The sequence below is a fragment of the Camelus bactrianus genome, chromosome 1, assembly GCF_048773025.1.
Source record: "Camelus bactrianus isolate YW-2024 breed Bactrian camel chromosome 1, ASM4877302v1, whole genome shotgun sequence".
Taxonomy (NCBI): Eukaryota; Metazoa; Chordata; class Mammalia; order Artiodactyla; family Camelidae; genus Camelus; species Camelus bactrianus.
The window spans coordinates 70,033,312-70,050,521 of NC_133539.1; the positions used below are offsets into that span (position 1 = coordinate 70,033,312).

At 38.0% G+C, this 17,210-nt stretch overlaps 1 protein-coding gene across 4 annotated transcripts in view; it reads left to right on the forward strand.

Annotated features, from left to right (window-relative positions):
• The window catches only part of IGF2BP2 (insulin like growth factor 2 mRNA binding protein 2), a 146,335-nt gene that overhangs the window by 11,358 nt on the left and 117,767 nt on the right, over nucleotides 1-17,210 (forward strand). The gene's annotated exons all lie outside the window — the stretch shown is intronic.

Below are 17,210 nucleotides of genomic sequence, written 5' to 3' on the forward strand. Positions count from 1 at the left end.
GGGAGCTGGGAAGCGTGTGTGCGCTTGCTCAGTGTGCTGGAATGTATGGGATCTGTGGTGTACATACACTTACTCAGAGCGTGCTGCAGACACGCTCCTACATGGTCTCAGTGGCTGTGGGGGTCAACCCTGGAGGCTTTTGTGAGTGGCTGAAAATCTGGGAAGGAATTTTCCCATGCTGAAAGTTCAGGTTACCTTTTTTTCCTTGCTGAAGTGCAATTGCATTTATTCTTTGTAAAAGAAAAAAAAATCTATTTAAAAAAAATTGAAGAACATAAAAAAATTTGTGGATGCATAAATAATCTGGGCCTTCTGCTGGATCCAGCTGTACTCTTTTTCCCTTTCTCTTCAAACTGATAGTGATGTCTTCAGATCATGGACACTGAATTTTTAAACTAAGCTCTTTAAAACTCCTTGGGTTGTATCACCGCTAAAGATGATGAAACCAAGAATCTTTAGAAACTAAATTTTAAGTTCAGATTTTTTTTAAATGTAGGATTTAATCTCCTTTTTTAAGGAATAAAGAACAAGCTACTAGTTGATAAATAGTCTTTAAATTCTTTAGTTGCTTAATATTTTTTAAAATTTAGATTTTATTATTTTTTTCTTTATAAAAGATTTGAGATGACAATGGTGCTGGTGGCTCAATTATTTGAAATAAAGACAGGGATTTAGGTTAATGCAGTAGATAAGTTAAAAAGGAGTTATAAAAGACTGGGAACAGGTGGCTGGTTCTAATGTAATTCTTCATACACTTTAAGAGGTTTGCCAGGGGAGAGTTAGCACTTTGGTTCATTGATTTCTGTATTAATGGTTTGCTGTATGTGTCTATTTCAATAGTGATTTCAAAATAATGATTTTGATACTGAAAATGATTTGTGGCTTTAGTTCATGTATAATGATCATGGTCAAGGTGTTAATAATACCTGCCTTAAAAATTTCCAGGCCAAAGTCACATCTTTTATTCCTCACAGCAGTGCTTTTAACAGTATGTTTCTGAGAGCCTTAGGGTTCTGAGGAGATGCCAAATTTATGAGGAGAGGAAGTGGACATATGTACCTGGGGGATCCTGGCTTCTTACCCACCTTTCAATTGGAAGACAGCTGCAGTTGTTGTTTTATATATTAGAGTTCCGTCTGGAATTTACTTTAGAAAAGGGATTTGCTACTTTAAAAAACAGTTCGGAAATATCAGTCCTATAGTATATAATTCTGGGCCTTGAGTGCATTCCTTCCTTGATCAGGTATTCTAGCAGACCCAAAGCTTTTTCTGGGGGGGGAAGTTTAGATGTTAATCTCTGCTACTTCTGAATCCTGTGAAATGGCCTTCCATCTCCTGTCACATTTGCTTTAGTAGCAAATGTTTGCTTTGCTAACTGTATGCCAGACTACTAAATCTATGGATTTTTCTATAATCATCAACAGCACAGATTGTTTGTCCTTCAGGAACTTTCCAGGGTGCTCCTTAGGCAATGATTGTACTCTAGCTCTTGGCAGAGACATGAGAGTCGATTGACTTTGAAGAGTGATAAATCTTGTGCCATGGGACCCACTCATTCATCAAGAACAAGTTTTTGCTTTAGGAGGTCCAAGCAGGATGGCCTTCCTGCCCCTTCTTCAAGCAGAACAGCCCTACTTTTATCTGTTGTACATTTTGGGGTTCCATGAACACAAGGGCGATCTTCAAAATATTTTCAGCTGGTTAGAATGGAGGCCTAATGAATCAAAAGGGACTTGAGCCATTCTGTTTTAACACACACTTCTTTAGTGTTCATTCTGTCTGATTCTTGTTCAAAAACAGGATATTACTTCAAAAACTATATGTTATTTTTTTGGGTGATTTTTTAACTTATGGCCAGGGACTCTGTGGGGAGTCCTGATAGTCCTGAGAGAGAGAGACTGGGACACTATGAGCTCTGTTCTATGCCCTGTGCTTCTAACTTCCGGTAGACTGGTCTTCAAAGATTGATGAGTTCATATTATACACCCAAGTTTTGTAGTAAAACTATTCTAAGAGACCACCGTATATTTACAGGGGTCCACCCTCAGATGCCTGCAGATGATGTAAGTGGTGGAAAGGGGAGTTCTGTGAAGTATAGGAGGGGTAGCTATTAGTCAACTCCAGCCAGAAGTGAGAGTTCTTACGTTAAATATTGGCAACCACTGAAAAAATTTTGGAGACACTGCGAGGGTCAAAGAAGAGAGCAGGTTAAACTGGCCTATGGGTTGCCAGTTTGCAGTCTCTGCCACATGAAAACCTGCATCTTCTGCAAAATATTGTTGAAGACCCTCTCGATTATATTTAGTATCATTTACCCTTCAGGCTTTCTGTGAGTGAGAGGGAAAAAATCCTTCTCTTGATAAACTGGGTAAACTAATAGGTCTCTTATCTAATGATGATAGCTGTTTGGAAGCTCAAAACTAAAATTAGGTCTCAGTTGGAGCAACCATCCTTAGTCTAGTTTTCTGGAGTAATTATTTTCTCCATTATAGAGTACCCTATAGTTTTATGTTTATGTAGTGATCTTGTTTTGTTTCTGTTATATTTAGCCATCTAAAATTCTTTGGTAATGTTGACTATACATATGCTGAATACATGACACTCATAAGTTTATATACTACTTCTTAATACATGTTCATGAGAAAAAAAAGGCCTCTATTTTTATATAGTTGGAGGAACTTGTTTCCACATCAATCTAAATTATCCCTACTCCAGTTAAACATTAGGCCAACTATAGATAGTGATTTAAATCATTTCCTAAGAAAGTATGGTTTTCATATGTCTAGCAAACATTTTAAAAAATAAGAACTTGAGTTCCACCTATAAATGAACATCTGACATGAGGCAAGTAGTCTTAAAAGCATAGAGTACTTAGTAGGAAAATTCAGTGGTGAAAAGTTAGACTTTTGAATATGTTTGAAAAATGTTTTCATAACCGTTGTACTTTCTTGTATTTAAGTTGAGGAAATTGAAGGCCATATGGATTCTGCGTCTGGGCCCTGGGGGCAGTAAATACTCATTAAGATCAAACTAATTGAAAACTACCAATTGCCTAAAGGGACCTTTTTTTTTTTGAAAATTTTTGAAAAACAAAAAACTACTCTGACAGTTGGAATTAACATTTTTTAAATGTATCTTTTTGTTCTATAATTTACATGCGTAATGGAATAGCTCATTAGTGATCCACCGGAATGGTGAGGTAAAGCACTTGTCTTGGAGAACGTAAGTTAACAAGTTATCTGTGCTGAGGCATAATAGAGTGGCACACAGGATCTGGAAATTAAGGGTTTTATGTGGCTTCCCTCGTTGGTGATGGATCTAAATGGCCATCAATTTCATAAAAATAGCCAACACTATTTTTTGGGCTGGTCTTTTGAATTTTAAAAATTTGAAGTTCCATGAGATCTGGGTCTTATTTCTTATTTCCACTGTTGTTGCATCTTGAATGCCTTGAATGGTGGACATAGCTGCTTATTAAATATTTTTGAATGAATTAATTAAAATTAAAGCCATAATAAAATATCATTAATAATTTATTTTTATTTCATTCTCCCTTTCTCTTTTGTTCTTCATTTTCAAACAGGGCAGGGGGAAATAGCAGTTCAAAGATTTTGCTTTTTTTGAATGAGTTTTTCAAACTTTTCACTTAATCTTTGGCTTGAGTCGAATGAAACCATGGGAATTTTAGGTAAGAAGTCTCTTTAAAACATGAGATGACCTGCAAAGAGCAGTTGCATAGGGCTGCAAAATGAGTATTGGAAAGCAAAGATTTAGATTTGGTGGAACCAGAGTAGGTTTTACAAATTAGTCTTTAAAAAAAAAAATAAAGATAGATTAATCTTAGTACTATTAGGTTCAGTATGATTACATGAAAATCCAATTTCCCCTGTAGATATTTCTCTCTGTGTAACCCAAATTGTGTTAAAAATCTGCTGGTAATCACAGAAGAAAAACATGTTTGAAACAAACAAAAACAGCTATCCTTTTATTTTAAGACAGTAGGTGGATACAAGAATTAAACTTAAGGTGTGTTTTTATACAGTAAATCAAATAAGATCAATTTAAGTAGGTGGCCTTGAAAGTTATTGTGAGAAAAACAGACAAGTACAAAAATGACAGGATTTACCAATGGATAATTCATAACCAAAGGAATGACTGATCTTCAATTAAATGTTAATTGCGGAGCAGAATGCTGTCAAATGCTCTGTATTAGTAATCTATTGCTGCATACAAATTACCCCAAAACTTAGCAGTTTAAAACAACCAACATTTATTATCTCACACGTTTTCTGAGGGTCAGGAATATGGCAGCAGCTTAGCTGGGTTATTTTGGCTCAGCATCTTTGATGAGATTGAAGCCAAGTTGCCACCCAGGGCAGCAGTCATCTGAAGACTCAGCTGGGCTGGGAGATCTGCTACCAGGCTCACTCATGGGCTTGTTGGCATGCCTCAGTCTTTCTCTGGCTGTTGGCCGAAGGTCTCAGTTCCTCGCAACATGGGCTTCTCTGTCTGTGTACAGCGTGACAGGAGCCCTCCCCGAGTGAGTAATCCAAGGAATAGTGACACCACACAGCCTTTTACGGCCTGGTCCCTGAGCTGCACGTTGTCACTTCTGCCTTATTTTGTTTGTTAGATACCAGACTCTAGTCCAGCCCACACTCGAAGGGAAGGAATTACTCAAAAACTAAATACCAGGAGGTGGGGATCATTGGCGACCATCTAGGGTTGAATTAAATCAACCAGGAAAAGTCAGCAAATCGAAGGGAGACTTGGTTGATGTGGGGCTTATATGGAAGAGAATAATCCCCTTATAATAATACTTATAATTAGCCCTTTTGGAGTTAAACTAGAATTCTTTTTAAAACAACAGTAATAACAGTTATAGTTTGCTGAATCCTTTTACAATCCTTATTTAATTTTTAACAGTACCTTGTAGGTGAAGAAGGCAGATACTACTATCCTTATTTCATAGATTAGAGAACTGAGGCCCAGATTGTTCAAAGTACTGAGTGAGACAGGGTTACATAGTTAGTATGTAACCTGAGTTAATTTTTTGTTTTGTTTTGTTTTGTTTTTTCTTTTTCTTTTTTGCCACTTTCTTTTCTTTCCTCTGAAGAATGGTTTCAGTTACTTCCCTTTTATAAAACACAACTTAATTTTTCCCTTTCAACCTTATCTAAAAGAGCTGATTTTTTAATGACTAATTGAAAAGTTTAAAACACTGTTTCTGTAGTATCAATAAAGATGTCACTTTCCTGCCAGCAGCAAGAGTCCTTTTTGCTATTTTTGTAACTGGGTGAGGTCTGATTTCTCCAAAATTGTGCCATACTGCGGTTAGCCATGGTCTACAAGAGGAAAATATATTTACCCTTCTTTAAAATCACTGGTTTTCTAAGAAATATGCTATTTTCTATACCAAATCGGAGTAAATCTCGGGCCAAATGCAGTGGTCACTTTGATATCAGACAAGCCAGTTCTCTTCTCCACTAAAAATACAAAACATCAGGCCCTCAGATCTTTGGTACCTACCTTTATTGTACATTTATGTCTTGAAGAAATTTTCTAGTTTTTTTGTATTGTTGTTAAAGCTAGATAAATCCATGTCAGTGTTGATGTGTGAACATTTCCCTAAACTCATGCAAACCTATCAACTTTGCCTATAGAGTGTCCTAAATTTCTTTGACTTAAGCCAGATATACTATTTTAATAGTCATGCCTTTAAATTTTTAGTGAATCTCAGTGCTTACTTTACTCGCATATACTTCCAATAACACATTCAACCTTTTCCCTTAAAGGTCCAGATAATATGATAGTTAATATGAAGTGAAAAGTTACTTTGAGGATTTACTGTATAACATGGAGAACAATATTCAATATCTTGTAATGACCTATAATGGGAAATAATCTGAGAATAATATATATGTATAACTGAATCACTTTTCACATCTGAAACTAATACAATATTGTGAATCAACTATACTTCAATTAAAAATAATCGAGGGGGGAGGGTATAGCTCAGTGATTGAATGCATGCTTAGCATGCATGAAGTCCTGGGTTCAGTCCCCAGTACCTCCTCTAAAAATAAACCTAATTATCTTGCCCGCAAAAAAAAAAAAAAAAAGAAAGAAAAAAGAAATAATAAATAAATGAAATATATCCTATTAAAAAATAAAATTTATATTTAAATAAGTGTCAGATTATCTCAAAACACCCAAAAACTTTTAATAAAATAAATTTGGAATTAAAAACGGTTATTTTAGTTGTTTCCTTTTGAACTTGTATAGACTGAGGCTTACAGAAAGTTAGAGACTGCTTAGGAGTGCCTGCTCTTAAGGAAAGATAGGTGCTTTTTACATTGTTTTAAAAAAACCGCTAGTGGTAAATATAATACTAACATTTCTGTACAGGTTACTCAAGTCCATCTCAGCATATCCTGAGTTATCCTTTGCTTGCCTCTCTCACTTCTTTATGCTCTGAGTGGATTGTTGACCTCTTCAGAGTTAAAAATCTTGATGTATTTTTTTTCACATAACAATCAAATGATTATAGTATTTTAACTTTGTTTTCTTTAGAGAATTTAGAAAGAACATCCCAGCTGCTGTCACTGGAGAGACTGAGTTTAAGGTTTATTTCAGATTTTTATCTCCTTCAGAGTTAGGAGGTTCAAGGTGAGCATGAACAAGGAGTTCTGTGAGCTCAGAGGACTGACTGTGATATGTATCTGTACACTCTTTTTATTGCTGGTTTTCTTAATATTTTGACTGGCTGTGGATGTGCACCCAAAGAAAGATATTTTTTCTCATTCTTCCTCAGTGACTTTTCTTCTTGTTATAATCCCAGCCTGGGGAAGAGGGGTCAGGCCTCAGGTGACTTGCTTATGTCTCAGATAATCTCGGTTTTTCCTTCTTAATTTGCCCCTACAGTTGATTGGTTTTTCAAGACAAGAAAAACAGCATTTAGGGGTAGAAGGATTTGGAGGGGGGCATTTCCTGTTTGTTGACCCAACAGAGCCCATTTCTCAGGCCTCCTCATTGAGCCACACAGGTGTCCCTGCCTACGGAATGTCTCACCACAGGAGCCACATGTGGAGTCCAGATAGGAAGCCACTCCTGTGAGTGGCTCTTGAGTACACCTGTGTGACCTTGGGAAACATAACGTTTCCTGGATTTTCAGAAATGCTTGTGGACCAGTGCAATTGAAGTGTGAACCGCGGATATTCATGGTTGTGTCTCACAGCCTAGAAGCCACATGGTGTAGAGTGGTTGAGTGTTGTCATCATCAAATGCTTCAGATCCTCCTCTCTGTAAACACATGGAGTATCATTTTCTCTGAATTTGGTTGATGCTGTTCAATTCTTGACCTGAGGTTATGGTTAGGATTAAATACATTGAGGCCTCATGAATTCAGACTAGTTGAAATAAGGGAAAAATGAATAATTCACAGAATGTCTGAATAGACAGATTTTTAAAAAATTGTATTATTTTCAATTAAGAATTGTAACCAGAGTAAAATAATAAAATGCTGCTAAAGAGCAGTCCTCCTAGACCTTCTTATTGAGTAGAGAAAATGATTCATACTTATGATAATAGTTATATATAAATACTTCTAAAATGTGTTTAATAGCTTATTCTTTTGAGTAGCTTAAATTTACCTCTTATGATTTTGTTTATATTGATTTCTTTGTTGAGTAAGCATTCCTTCCCTCTTTTTTGGGGAGGAGGTTTATGTATTTATTTACTTATCTTTAGTGGAGGTACTAGGGACTGAACCCAGGGCCTTGTGCATGATAGGCAGGTGTTCTACCATTGAGCTATCCCCTCCCTCCTTGCATTTCTTTTCTCCTCTTAAGGAAAAGGTGAATTCTAGTTTTATCCTATTACAGTTAATCAGTGAGCTATAATCTTGATTCATCTTAGGTTTTCAATGCCCTTGAGATACAGATAGTTAATATATAGGTAGTGTCCTGTTCTGAAAGAATTTAGGATGATGCCTTCATAACTTTCAAATGACAGAAAGGGGTTAAAAATCCATCCATTCGAAAGAGAGTTCAATTTAAATCATGGCAATCCAGTATTATTTAACTGACAGAAAATGAAGGCAATTTTGATCAGAATAATCACAGCTTAATAAAATGGAAATACCTCTTTTTTGAGTACTTTTATTTGGGAAATATTCACCAAGAAGAATTTAACAACCAGTGGTACCTTGGGGGCTATTTTAATGTTTGATCATTTGTCACTTGATTCTGTGCTGCCCTTTAAAGGTAAAATGTAAATGCATTTTTGTTTTAAAAGAGTATTGCGGGTAACTTCTAAGATTGAGCCCAGCAAACTGCGTTTGTCAGAAATAGGATGATAACCTCCAATATTTAGCTGTTAAGTAGAAGAGGCTGCCTGGGAGCTGTGTTCTAGTGGGAGACTCAGAGCCTGCGGTCAGCTAACCCCTGCTACCTTGGCACTCCAAACGGTACTTTCAGTATTTAACTTCTATGTTTATTTCAGTTCTTCTAACAACAAAAAAGTGTTTGTGGATGTTTTTATCTTGAGAAAAGCATTTACTCCTGAAGATTTTCTCTGTCAAGTTCCTTAGAGACCTAAATGTCATTGATCCTGCTTGTCTGGTTGTTGGGTATGTAATAGAATTCTGTATCTAGTTGGTTTTCATTTGGGTTTTGAAATGAACTGCCTGTCATCTTTCAGTTACCTCAGCTGAGTCAACTGCTGAACATCAAATAATGTCCGAATAATTTTAAAAATGTTTTTGAGACTCAGTAGGAATTCAGTAAGTTTTTTCAATTTGGAAGACCATTGCTTAAGCACCTGTTATGTGTTTAGCCAGAGTGCAGGCCACAGAGCATAGGATGATGAGGAAGCCAGCCCGGGGTCCCTGCATTAATGAGCTAGGCCCTGAGGACTCTTCTCTTGTTCTTTCCAAATCCATAGAAGCAAACTATAGGGAAACTTTCTTTTCACCTACTGTCCCAATACCAGCTTAATGTGTTACCATATTTCTGGTTAGTCAGGAACACTTCTTAAATGCCTTCAGTGTGTTAAGCCTAGAAAGAGAATGCTAGTTACAGAGCGAAAGACTGGTAGTCTGAACCTGACCTCCCCTTGCTACTTGTGTTCACTTCTTGGGGGCATTAGGTTTACCTTCCAGATTACATTTTTCATCACTTACTCCTAAGTATTCAGCAGCACCTATGTGTGAGGCGTTGGGTTAATTGTAAAAAGTACAAAGGTAGATAAACCACAGAACCTGCCTTCAGCCTGAAAGTAAAATTAGTCTATAGTTCCTGATGAGTCCTATAATGCCAGGGGACAAGGTCCAGGTGCACCTTCGTGGGTCAGGGAGTGCACTGCCTTGGAATTGTATGCTCTGTTGTGGACAGTGGAAAACTGGCAGCTGGGTGGACCCCTTGAAGATCCACTGAGAGGTGCCCATCTGGGTAAAACTCCCCCAAGTCACTCCCAGGGTCTCACTGTCACCTTGTCTGTACTGTGTGGCTGCATAGCTGTGTGCACAGCAGTGCTGTGTAATAGCCTGCTCCACTGCTTGAGGAAGGAAGGAATGACTGACTTGTGGTGTGTGCCCAGTCCCCACATGGCAGGTACTTACTAATGGTTGAATGAAACTGTATCTGATTTTATCCTAGTTTAACTTCAGTAGCTGAAATTCTCAGCAAACAGTGCTCTTTGATAAACTCAGTTACTTGTCTTATTTGATGATTGAGCAGAAAGCCATTTTCTTTGGCTTATACTGTTGACAACCTTTCTAAAATTTTACAAATTTCACTCCTGGATAAGAAGTGGTCTACTATCTTTATAATAAAATTAATTTAGAACCACTATTAATAATTGTTCAACTGGAAAGAGTGTAGGGCAGTGATTCTCAGTGTGGTCCTTGGACTGTCACCTGGGGACTTGTTAGAAATGCAGTTTTTCTGTCTCACCCCAGACCTACTGCATCAGAAATTCCCTGGTGAGGGCCAGCAATCTGTGTTTTAACAAGGCCTTTAGGTGATTCTGATGAATTTTCAAGTCTAAGAGTCACTGGTATAGGGCAACTGTTCTGAACCCAGGAAGTGCATTACAATTTTTAAAAAAAACAGTACCGTAGTCCACCCACAGAAATTCTGATTCAGTTGGTCTGGGGTGAGGACTAGTATAGTTATTTTAAGTGTCCCCATGTGATGCTGATGTGCAGCTAGAGTTGAGAACCATTGATATAGAGGGTAGAGCAGAAATTTGAAATTTACTCCATATTAGCCACTCCAGCTTGCTTAAAAAAATAAATCCAAAGTAGTGCTTCTTTCTCCTAAAAGGTAGATAAAGGAACACTTACAGTTAGATTTTGCTTATTCAGGGTTTTATTGAACAGAGAGTCCACTTTTCATGGCATTGCATTAATAAAAACTCTCCCATAAAAACAGGTGTTTTAGAGCCAGTGGTATTTTCCCACAGGAGCAATGTCATATTTGGGTGTTAACTCTCCTGATCAAAGCCCGGGCACCAAAAAAATCATAGATGGGACCAACAATGTGCCATAATATCAATGATACAATAATTATAAACCTCTGTGTTCACTTGAAATAATAAAATTATGCTCCAAGTCTAATAAAATGAGCATAGACATGGTACACAATCTGACATCACCTCCAGAGATCTTGGGGCTACAGAAAAATGCATGTGGTCATAAGAAACGGTTTTCTGAATCTAGTATATAATAATAAATATTAACACAATTTGTATATATTCTTAGAATTTGGAGTGGAAAGATTTGGATAACCTGAGTCTAAAAATGTCCAAGGAAGTCTTAAGTGGATCCCTTTTCCCCGGTAGACTTCCCTGGAGTAAGCAGTGTGTGCCGTTGGAGGTGGTGATAACATGGGTACTTCTATCCCTGAAAAGCATTTTTTAATGAAAGGACTGATCCAAGATTTCTCCTCTTAGTTCCCTCAAAGTTCTGCCTATTAGCAAAAATACAGGTAAGAGAATAAATATTGTAATTCATTACACTTTACACTTGACTAAAAAGCCACAAATTAATTGTAAATCATTAGGTCCTGCTTTTTAAGAGAGGCACTTCAGATGTTCTCTTTGGTTGGCTGGTTGGCACAGACTTGTGAGAATCTGGGCAAATGGTTGGTGGAAAAAGCACTGGACTTGGTGCCAGAAGACCCAGTCCAGCCTGGCTGGCTCCTTACTGCCTCTGTGGCTCTCGACAGGATACTTCTCTGAGCTTCCATCTCCTTTCCTGCAATATGAGCTTGGATACACCTAACTCACGGATTGGAGGATTGAATAGGTTAATATAGATAATTGTACCCACTATAAGAAGCTTTCCATGGGAGTTGTTTTAAGTAGTTGAAATACTGACTGGTGAAGCAGATGTGAGGAATTCTACCTGTATCTTGCCTTCTTGCCCCTGGAGTAGAAAGCCTGGTTCATGGTGAATACTCACGCAGATAGAGTTGTGGGAAGCTCGGGGAAGTAGTCGGGGAGTATGTTTCTCACCCTCCAAATCCTTCCTGGGGAAGGAGAGTAATGTTCGCAGTCTGGATAGTTAGGAAAGGCCCAAGAGTGGAGGGGGTTTGGAGCACGTTGTTGATGTCCTACCTGTAGCCAGGTCTGCATTTTGACTCAAAATGCATTGTCAGTTAGGGATCTTGGTAACGATATGTTGCTCAGTAACAGAAGCGCTGTTTGGACCAAACTGTGGCAGCAAACTTTTCTTGGCAGGTGTACCCTGTTGATACTGAACTCAGTGTGCGCTGATAGTTTTATGTCAACTACTATAAAAGAACCACAGTAACTCAGATTAAGCCACAGTGACGCAGGTTGCACAGGTACTACACTCTAGAAATTCTAAGGCAGTTATCAAACAAATGTACTGCTAGAGAAAATTACTGCCTATTATATTAAATTAGTCTCAATGTTTTTTTGTTTGTTTGTTATTTTCCTTAGCTCAGGATTCTTCTTATTGCCCCCGGAGCTTTTGTTTTAAGAATACGCTAAGTTCTTTAACTAGAAACAGTTCTTTAAGCTTTAATATGCTTAGTAATTCAAAGAGAACTAAAGGAAAATAAAAAATGATTGAGGAATATAGTAATCCCCTAAGTAAGTTTTTCCATAGATTCATAGAACCCACAGAATCCATAGACCTTAGAGATTATCTAGACCACTCTCTCCTCCCTGTGGAAATTCAAGCTCAGAGAGGTCAAAATTGTTACATTGGACATTAATAAAACATCATTCTCCTCACTGTCATTGCCATGCTTTTTCCTCTATCTCACATAACCTCTAGAAGATTTCTTGTAAAATTTATTTTTAAGTAAAGCTAAGCTCAGAAACAAAACATTCAATATTTTTCATTTTCTTAAAGAAGTTCACCAGCCAAAATGATTGTCTCTTCTTTGTCTCCTTTGAGACACATTTCAAAATAGCACTGATGCACCATATGATCCAACATTTCACTTCCGGAATATACCCGAAATAATTGAAAGCAGGGACTCGAACAGATGTTTGTACACCCACACTCATAGGAGCATTATTCATAAAAATGTCAAAAACTGGAAGCAACTCAGGTGTCCATTGATAGGTGAATGGATAAACAAAACATACATCTATATATATGATGTGTATCTGTACAGTGGAATATTATTCAGCCTTTAAAAAGAAGGAAATTCTGAAACTGCTACAACATGGATAAACCTTGAAAACATTATGCTGAGTGAAATAAGCCTGACACAGAAGGACAAATACTGTGATGCCACTTCTGTAAGGTACCTAGAGTAGTCAGCTTCATAGAGACAGGAAGTAGAATGGTAGTTGCTAGAGACTAAGGAATTATTGTTTAGTGGATATAGGGTTTAAGTTTGGGAAAATAAAAAGTTCTGGAGATGGATGGTGGGGATGGATGCACAACAGTTTGTACTTAACAGTACGGAACTGTCTACTTAGAATGGTTAAAATGGTAAATTTCATGTTATATGTATTTTATCACAATTTTAAAAAGTGTTGGAAAAAAAGAGGTGGCCTCCAAATAAAGTCAAGACTTTAAAAAGCTTTTTAAAAAAATACTGATAGGACAGGAACTCTGGCTGTTCATTGATACTTGAAAGAGGCAGTAAGGTCTGGTGGAAGGAGTACTGGCCTTGGCTTGGTCTAATTCTTGGCCTGTCGTTAACCAGTTCTGTAACCTACCCACCTGGCCATTAGTTTTCTCATCAGTAAAGTGAGGCTGTAGGCTGTCCATCTCCAGCCTTCCTGTGTGCTCTAGAATTCTGTGAGTGTTCAAGTCCTTACAAAGAAATACTTGTTTAGGAACAACTGCCTGTGAAGATAAGGAGCCTGGCACATCTGAGATATGAGGGCAGACCAGTTCTCCAGAACTTATTCTGGCCAACCCTTGTCTTGGGCATACGGTAAGCATTTTCATCTGTCCGTCCTGCTTTGATGCTCTCTAAGCAGGACCAGAACTCTACAGAGTTGTCAGATTCCAGAGCCGTATTTTGGGTCCTTATATAGGTTATCACCCATCTCTCCACAGCCCTGTGGGGCAAGTGCTGGCAACCTCATTCCTCAAAAGAGGAGCCTGGCTTCAGGGAAGTTGCAGTACTTTGGGGTCCTGGACCTGCTTTGACAAAACCAGGCCCAGAGGTGGGGACTGTTTCTCTCAAGTGCTTTTGACCGAACCCTTGTGGCGTAAGATACCAGTTTCTTTATTACTACCTCAGAGATAGTGCTTTTCCTATCCATCTGTCTCTGTTTTCAGTAATCCACGGAAAAGGTTCTGTCTGACCTGAGTGTCCATCGACAGATGAGTGGATAAACAAAATGTGGTATATCTACACAATAGAAGATTATTTAGCCTTTAAAAGGAAGAAAATTCTGAAACTTGCCACAACATTGATGAACCTCGAAGACATTATGTGAGTGTAATAAGCCAGTTGCAGAAAGGCACATACTGTATGATTCCACTTACATGAGGCTCCTAGTCACATTCATAGACACAGAAAGTAGGCTGGTAGTTGTCAGAGGCTGAGTTGTTTCTTTCTGGCTTTGGAGCATATAGTTTGGTACCATGTTAATCCTTCCCCTCAGGTTTCTTGTAGGCTTTACTTTTGTTAAACATGCACAGACTGATTGACAAGCAGAAACTTAGCTTTTACACACTCTGAGTGCCACATGTATGCAGCTTGTGGGTATGCTGGGTGAGAGGAGGTAGAAACAGCCTGGCATGAAAAATAGAGGCCATGGACTGGGCTGGTTGCTTGTATGGGTTATCACCCATCTCTCCACAGCCCTGTGGGGCAAGTGCTGGCAACCTCATTCCTCAAAAGGGGAGCCTGGCTTCAGGGAGGTTGCCACTCTCCCAAAGCCAACAGCCAGAAACCTTAGATCTGAATTTACATCTGTGTGACTACAAAGTCTGTCGTCTTTCTTCTATACCACGCTTCTTAATATAGGAAAGCATATAACCATGCTATTCAATAGTTTAGACCTGAAAGATTATCTCCAATTCAAGAAGGCAGTGATAGAATCACTAGCTGGTCTTGTTTGTAATTTTCCTCCCTGTAATGGTGAGATCTGAACGATTTTGTGACTGTTGAGCCATGTTTGTGATAACCACAACAAAGAGTAGAGCAATTCCTCAGTGGCCTTGTTTGTTAGGACGATAGATGATTCTAGCCAGGAAAAAGGAGGAAGAGCAGTGGGCTCCTTAGGAGAGGGTCTTAGGTAGTTCAAAAGCTGTCATGGGAATCTGATGCTACTAGTTCCTTGTAGGTCTATTTATGATGTTTTTAGGGATGCTTATGGTGTGACCGGATACTCTCCTCATTTTGTGTTTGCACCTGTGTGTTTCTAAGTCATAGTGGCTCTTGCTCGACCTATTTTTAACTTCTACACTAACTCCAATTTATTATGGGATAGAACTTGGAGTTTATCTTCCCTTGCTATTCCACTCATTAGTCATTCAGTTAGACTTTAACAAGTCAAGATAAGAAATAGAAAGAATACCACTTGATATTACTAGTTGAGGGTGTATCCCCTTTGTGTGTCCCTCCTTTCTGCCCCTGCCCCATATTTTTTCCTGAGACTAATGTGGTATATGACATGCAATTGTTGTTCCGTGGATGAATGGATGGATAGATGGACGAGCTTGCTGTTTAGAGAGAATCATTGTTTATAACTTTGATAATATTGATGCTAAACGAATACAATGCAGTCTCTCTCTCTTTTATTTTTGCTTGTGGTGTTGGCTAAAAAGGCAGATACTCACTTCCACAATTAGCTAGACTTTATTCTGCATATCTAGTTGTTTGGAGGGGTCTGAAACCAATAAAGTGATAATCTGCTTTTTAACGGGATTTGCTCTAATTTGATGAGTGATTTGTCTCTGATCATACATTCAAGCAGATGGCAGTAACAGTAATAACTTTAGTAGGTGGAATTCAGTATGAGAAGGTACATCTGGGCTTAATGAAGTTCAGAATTAAAGGTGCAGCCACTCGCATATTCAAATACTTGAATGATCCATATCATATATACGAATCTAAGACTGTCACGCCCTCCCCCATCTTTCCTTCCCATATTTTCCCATTCTAGAAGAACCCCCATTGTCAAAGCTGCTCTTTATTCCTTCTCTTCATCTGCACCGCTGCCTGAGCAAAGCTCTAGAGGGAGGAGAGAAGAGGGGTTAGGAATGTGGTGGCTTATTCCTGGAAGTTTAGAGTCCCTATTAAAATGTATTTTTCTGTAGAAATGGTATTATGGGAATAATAGGTTGTATGACATGTAAGCTTTTAATGGCTTACATTATAATGGCTAGTTAGGATACTGAAGTGCAATTAAAAATTACTTTAAAATTATGTAAGTTTCCTATGGTTTTCTCTCCCTTCTTCCCACCTTGACAGTCCTACTAAAGGTGAACCTCCTGGTGAGCTGATACTGCCTGTGAAAGTGATGTCAGCTCACTCTGATGCGCACCGGCTCAGTGGTCTTTACCTGGACGTCAGCAGCCGCTAGTGCCTGGCTCAGAGGACATGCCTCCCAAAACTTGATGAATTAGGTTGAAGTTAAGGAAGAGAAACTTCTACATTCTCTATTTTCATTTTTGCCAATTCCTCAAGAACCTTCTTATGTTGAGCTCTTCATCAGTGCTAGAATCTGGATTTATGTATTGATCCTGTTATTATTCAGCAAACACTTATTGATCACCTACAGAGTGTTAGGTGCTACCAGCAGTGAACCAGAGCAATTCCATTGCCTGCTCTCTTGGAGCTTATAATCTGGTAAGAAAAAAAGACCACTGGGTCTGGGGCAAGACTGTTCTCTAGAAATTGCTGCTACTTTAGAAATGCATAGACTGACTTTAAATTAGCCTATGTGTCTGTGGCAAAATCTCTTCTTACCTTGAATATCAGTGATGAAAACGTGACTTTTATAGTTATTCAGAGTGGGGAGGGTATAGCTCAGTGGTAGAGTACGTGCCTAGCACGGGCAAGGTCCTGGGTTCAATCCCCAGTACCTCCATTTAAAAAGAAAAAGGAAAGAAGAAAGTAATATAGTTATTCAGAATTGTCCCTAAATTAATGAAAAACATGATGTGGGCAGTTTGCTTTTATACAGTCTTTGATTAGAGAGTGATTCTTACTTACCTTCTTTTAAAATAGGTCTTAAAATAGTAATCTGAGATATTGAACAGCTTTTCCCAAATATTATACTAATTATTAATTTTCTGAGTTTTCTATTAAGGCAGACTATCAGTTTTCCTTGTGCCTGGTGATTAATTTAGTTGCATATTATTTCTATTCATAGCTCCTCAATCCTAGGTAAAATTGAGAGTATTTAACGGTGAGTAGCTTCATTTAGTTTCACATGGAAAAAAATTAAATCATGAGAAGGAAAGGTTAAGAAAATAATAATACAACAAAACTAGTAAAATAAAAGGTGATTGTACTGGGAGAAAATGAAATTTTTCTCCTGGTATTTGTGGTGCAAGATTTCTTTCTATAGATTATGTAATTTACATGAGCTATTTGAAGGGATTACGTTCTTAACAGTCCCCTTAAAGCTCTTTATTATTGAAAAAAGGCCTGAAGCCTTTTTTCACGCTTGTTTCATGATGCTCTATAAAATGTAAAGGGATTTTCAAGATAAAAATAATTCTATTTGAGGATTTGGGGGGTACTCACCTCTGTCTA